This window comes from Salvelinus sp. IW2-2015, linkage group LG27, assembly GCF_002910315.2.
Source record: "Salvelinus sp. IW2-2015 linkage group LG27, ASM291031v2, whole genome shotgun sequence".
NCBI classification, from domain to species: domain Eukaryota; kingdom Metazoa; phylum Chordata; class Actinopteri; order Salmoniformes; family Salmonidae; genus Salvelinus; species Salvelinus sp. IW2-2015.
In genome coordinates, this window is record NC_036867.1 from 8,261,391 (window position 1) to 8,267,831 (window position 6,441).

Sequence of the window (6,441 nt, forward strand, 5' to 3'; positions counted from 1 at the left end):
TCGCCAGGTCTACGGTGTTTCGCCGACACATTGGTGCGGCTAGCTTCTGGGTTAAGTGGGCATTGTGTCAAGAAGCAGTGCGGCTTGGCTGGGTTGTGTTTCGGAGGACGCACGGCTCTCGACCTTCGCCTCTCCCGAGTCAATCCGGGAGTTGCAGCAACGGGACAAGACTGTAACAACCAATTGGGGAGAAAAAGTGCTAAAAAAAAAAAAAAAAAAACCTATAAAAAGGACTGCAAACATATTGATTCACATTCAACCTTCTTAGCTTTTGCAAATACAGTATGGATTGACATTTTTTACAACACTCGCCATCGTTTTTTATTGTGCCGAGGTACTGTTTGTATTCCTCCACCTGTTCTATGCTCTAGTCTCTGGAGCTGATTGTACCTTCCTAAAGTTGATGATGAGGTCTTTGGATGTTCATGGATGTTCTTCTTACACCAGAGGTCAAACTTTCCAGAATTGGATGTGTCAAGAAAAAAAGCGTCATCCAAGTATTTGATGTAAGGGAGGTACTTCTATAGTTTAGATTAGTTTCTTAGTCATATGCACAGAGTCACAAATGTAATTTCAGGGTGCAGTGTAATTCTTAAGCTCCGAGCTCCAACAGCGCAGGTCAAAAAAAGAGAAGTGAATGAAACAATTAAAATAATAATATATACAGTTGAAGTCGGAAGTTTACATACACCTTTGCCAAATACATTTAAACTCAGTTTTCACAATTCCTGACATTTAATCCTAGTAACAATTCCCTGTTTTAGGTCAGTTGGGATCACCACTTGATTTTAAGAATGTGAAATGTCAGAATAATAGTAGAGAGAATGATTAATTTCAGATTTAATTTCTTTCAACACATTCCCAGTGGGTCATTAGTTTACATACACCCAGTTAGTATTTGGTAGCATTTAAATTGTTTAATTTGGGTCAAACGTGTTTCGGGTAGCCTTCCACAAGTTTCCCACAATAAGTTGGGTGAATTTTGGCCCATTCCTCAAATCAAATCAAATTTGATTTGTCACATACACATGGTTAGCAGATGTTAATGCGAGTGTAGCGAAATGCTTGAGTCAGGTTTGTAGGCCTCCTTGCTCGCACACGCATTTTCAGTTCTGCCCACAAATTTTCTATAGGCTTGAGGTCGGGGCTTTGTGATGGCCACTCCAATACCTTGACTTTGTTGTCCTTAAGCCATTTTGCCACAACTTTGGAAGTATGCTTGGGGTCATTGTCCATTTGGAAGACCCATTTGCCACCACGCTTTAATTTCCTGACTGATGTCTTGAGATGTTGCTTCAATATATCCACATAATTTCCCCTCCTCATGATGCCATCTATTTTGTGAAGTACACCAGTCCCTCCTGCAGCAAAGCACCCCCGCGCTTCACGGTTGGGTTGGTGTTGTTCGGCTTGCAAGCCTCCCCCTTTTTCCTCCAAACATAACGATGGTCATTATGGCCAAACAGTTCTATTTGTTTGTTTCATCAGACCAGAGGACATTTCTCCAAAAAGTACGATCTTTGTGCCCATGTGCAGTTGCAAACCGTAGTCTGGCTTTTTTATGGTAGTTTTGGAGCAGTGGCTTCTTTCTTGCTGAGCGGCCTTTCAGGTTATGTCGAGCTGTTAGCTGTTAAAAGCTGTTAAAAGCTGTTAAAAGGCACAGTCAACTTAGTTTATGTAAACGTCTGACCCACTGGAATTGGATACAGTGAATTATAAGTGAAATAATCTAGTGGTCTAGTGTCTAGTGTAGTGGTTGAAAAACTAGTTTTAATGACTCCAACCTAAGTGTATGTAAACTTCCGACTTCAACTGTACATATTTACAACTATAACAATGATATGATGAATGTCCATCAGGCACTAAAGAAAAGCACTAAAGCAATACTGCAAAAAATGTGGCAAAGATATATCTTTTTTTGTCCTGAATGCAAAGCTGAATCCTGAATACACATCACTGAGTATCACTCTTCATATTTCAAGCATGGGGGTCTGCATCCTGTTATGGGTGTACTTGGTAAGCAAGGACTAAGGAGTTTTTTAGGATAAAAGAAACAGAATAGAGCTAAGCACAGGCAAAATTCACATTTCAAAAATACACAGGATTTGCTTACCAAGACGACATTGAGTGTTCCTGAGTGGCCTAGCTATAGTTTTGACTTAAATCAGATTAAAAATCTATGGCAAGACTTGGACACAGCTGTCTAGCAATGATCAACAACCAACTTCACAGAGCTTGAAGAGTTTTAAACATAAGAAATAAAGTACTATCCAGGTGTGCTAAGCTCTTATCTCTTAGACACTTAATATATACTCAAAACACCGGCTTCGAGGGCATTATCAAATCAAAATGTATTTGTCACATGCGCCGAATACAACAGGTGTAGACCTTACAGTGAAATGCTTGAGCCCCTAACCAACAATGCAGTTAAAAAAAATACAAATAAGAATAAGAAATAAAAGTAACAAGTAATTAAAGAGCAGCAGTAAAATAACAATAGCGAGACTATATACAGGGGGGTACCGGTACAGAGTGAATGTTGCTGGGGAACCGGTTAGTCGAGGTAATTGAGGTAATATGTACATAGGTAATGTTATTAAAGTGACTATGCATAGATGATAACAACAGAGAGCAACAGCGGTGTAAAAGAGGGGGGTGGGGGCAATGCAAATAGACTGGTTAGCCATTTGATTAGATGTTCAGAAGCCTAATGGCTTGGGGGTATAAGCTGTTTAGAAGCCTCTTGGACCTAGACATGGCACTCCGGTACCGCTTGCCATGCGGTAGCAGAGAGAACATTCTATGACTAGGGTGGCTGGAGTTGTTGACAATGTTTAGGTCCTTACTCTGACACCGCCTGGTATAGAGGTCCTGGATGGCAGGAAGCTTGGCCCCAGTAATGTACTGGGACATACGCACTACCCTCTGTAGTGCCTTGTGGTCGGAGGCCGAGCAGTTGCCATACCAGGCAGTGATGCAACCAGTCAGGATGCTCTCGATGGTGCAGCAGAACCTTTTGAGGATCTGAGGACCCATGCCAAATCTTTTCAGTCTACTGAGGGGGAATAGGTTTTGTCGTGCCCATTTCACGACTGTCTTGTTGTGCTTGGACCATGATAGTTTGTTGGTGATGTGGACACCAAGGGACTTGAAGCTCTCAACCTGCTCTACTACAGCCACGTCGATGAGAATGGGGGCGTGCTCGGTCCTCTATTTCCTGTAGTCCACAATCATCTCCTTTGTCTTGATCACGTTGAGGGAGAGGTTGTTGTCCTGGCACCACACGGCCAGGTCTCTGACCTCCTCTCTATAGGCTGTCTTGTTGTTGTCGGTGATCAAGCCTACCACTGTTGTGTCATCGGCAAACTTAATGGTGTTGCAATCGTACCTGGCTGTGCAGTCATGAGTGAACAGGGAGTACAGGAGGGGACTGAGCACGCACCCCTGAGGGGCCCCTGTGTTGAGGATCAGTGTGGCGGATGTGTTGTTACCTACCCTCAACACCTGGGGGGCGGCCCGTCAGGAAGTCCAGGATCCAGTTGCAGAGGAAGGTGTTTAGTCCAAGGGTCCTTCGCTTATTGATGAGCTTTGAGGGCACTATGGTGTTGAACGCGGAGCTGTAGTCAATGAATAGCATTCTCACATAGGTGTTCCTTTTGTCCAGGTGGGAAAGGGTAGTGTGGAGTGCAATAGAGATTGCATCATCTGTGGATATGTTAGGGCGGTATGCAAGTTGGAGTGGGTTTAGGTTTTCTGGGATAATGGTGTTGATGTGAGCCATGACCAGCCTTTCAAGCACTTCATTGCTACAGACGTGAGTGCTATGGGTTGGTAGTCATTTAGGCAGCTTACCTTAGTGTTCTTGGGCACAGGGACTATGGTGATCTGCTTAAAACATGTTGGTATTACAGACTCGGAATGGGAGAGATTGAAAGTATCAGTGAAGACTATTGCCAGTTGGTCAGCGCATGCTCGCAGTACATGTCCTTGTAATCCATCTGGCTGTGGAGAGCATGATCACACAGTCTTCCGGAACAGCTGGTGCTCTAATGCATGTTTCAGTGTTATTTGCCTCGAAGCAAGCATAGACGTAGTTTAGCTCGTCTGGTAGGCTCGTGTCACAGGGCAGCTCTAGGCTCTGCTTCCCTTTGTAGTCTGTAATGGTCTGCAAGCCCTGCCACATCCAACGAGCATCAGAGCCGGTGTAGTACGATCTGATCTTATTCCTGTATTGATGCTTTGCTTGTTTGATGTTTCGTCGGAGGGCATAGCAAGATTTCTTATAAGCTTCTGGGTTAGAATCCTGCTCCTTGAAAGCGGCAGCTCTAGCCTTTAGTTCAGTGCGGATGTTGCCTGTAATCCATGGCTTCTGGTTGGGGAATGTACGTACGGTCACTGTGGGGACGACGTCTTCGATGCACTTATTGATGAAGCCAATGACTGATGTGGTGTACTCCTCAATGCCATTGGAAGAATCCCAGAACATATTCCAGTCTGTGCTAGCTAAACAGTCCTGTAGCTTAGCATCTGCTTCATCTGACCACTTTTTTATTGATCTCGTCACTTGTGCTTACTGCTTTAATTTTTGCTTGTAATCAGGAATCAGGAGGATAGAATTATGGTCAGATTTTAAAAAAAAATGGAGGGAGAGCTTTGTATGCGACTCCGTGTGTGGAGTAAAGGTGGTTCAGAGTTTATTCACCCCTGGTTGCACATTTAATATGCTGATAGAAATTTGGTAAAATGGATTTAAGTTTCCCTGCATTAAAGTCCGCGGCCACTAGGAGCGTCACCTTGGGTGAGCGTTTTCCTGTTTGCTTATGGCGGAATACAGCTCATTGAGTGCGGTCTTAGTGCCAGCCTCGGTCTGTGGTGTAGACAGTGTAGACAGCTACAAAAAATACAGATGAAAACTCTCTAGGTAGATAGTGTGGTCTACAGCTTATCATGAGATACTCTACCTCAGGTGAGCAAAACCTCGAGACTAGATATTGTGCACCAGCTGTTATTTACAAAAATACATAGTACATTAATACTTTTATACAATGGGTTAGCAACATGTTCAAGTAATGATTGACATATTTTCATAAAAATCTTTATTTTGATAAATGTATTCATACTATTTCATCCTTCCACCAGATATAGTCCTGACGCAAATCTACGGTTGCAACCCAAGCCGGCTGGTCGTTCGTTCTATCTGTTCGGTTGCCAGTGACGCCACCCAGTCGTTAAGTCTTTTTGTTCTGATCTATGGAAGTGACCCAGTCGTTCATTTTAAATATTCTATTGCCATATTGGCTGGAAACATTCTTATCCTTTGCTTGCTAGCTATCCAACTACGGCTAATTTACAGTCACGTCAAACAGTGCAGCCAGATTAACAGCAAAGTAATTGCGTTCGCATTTGTGTTTTCTAGTGACATTTATTCGCATACATTCATTAAAATGCTCTCTCGTCAGGACACTGTTGTTCAGAGGAACTAGCCAACAACACAACTAACACAATCACTTAAAACAAAAGTTGGAAAAACTGCAAACTAGTTGCATTTAGTTTGGTTTTACCTGTTTTCTATTGACATTTCTTTGTACATGTCCATAAAAATTATCCTGATTCAAGATTTCGACTGGCTGAGAAAAGCTGCCTGCCTGTCTCTCGTCCAGACTCCCAACATGTCGGAGACAGACAGCAAGGTTTATACAAATCTCCGCTGTTGAAACCCAAATGCGAGTCTAAAAGAAATGGCAGATAATGTCTAGATGCTTTTTAAAGTGGAGATGGACATTGCCTGGCTGGACTGATGAGACAGTGGATTGCGCAGTGAGATGGAACAAAGTAAATAGGCATTTCAACATCATAGCTTTAGCTGGTGGTAACTTGTTGAATAGGCACCGGCTGGAATGTGGTTTTAACCAATGAGCATCCAGGGTTAGACCCACCCGTTGTATAAAAGCAAATAAACAACTATTGCACTACACTTGACTTCGCACAGCCACCCTGATTCTGATTGCAGATCTTGCAATATTGCAGATATTGCCTGATTGTTATCTCAATGAGACTAACCTAGATAATAAAATGAAGGTGCATAAACCCTATTCACAAAATAATTGTGTAAACTGTGTTTATCCTCCATCACAGACTTTCTGACTGCACACCATTGAAACGGCTTTCCTCCTCCTCTTCATCCGAAGAGGAGGAGCAGGGATTGAACCAAAATGCAGCGTTTTCATAGGACATAATGAATTTATTTAAACACGACAAAACAACGAACTATACTTGAATAATTAACAAAACAAATAAACGATGTAGACAGACCTGGACGACGAACTTACATGAAACACGAAGAACGCAATAACAGGAAAACTGACTACATAAAACGAACGAACAAACAAAACCGAAAAGTCCCGTGTGGCGTAACATACAGACACTGACACAGGAGACAAC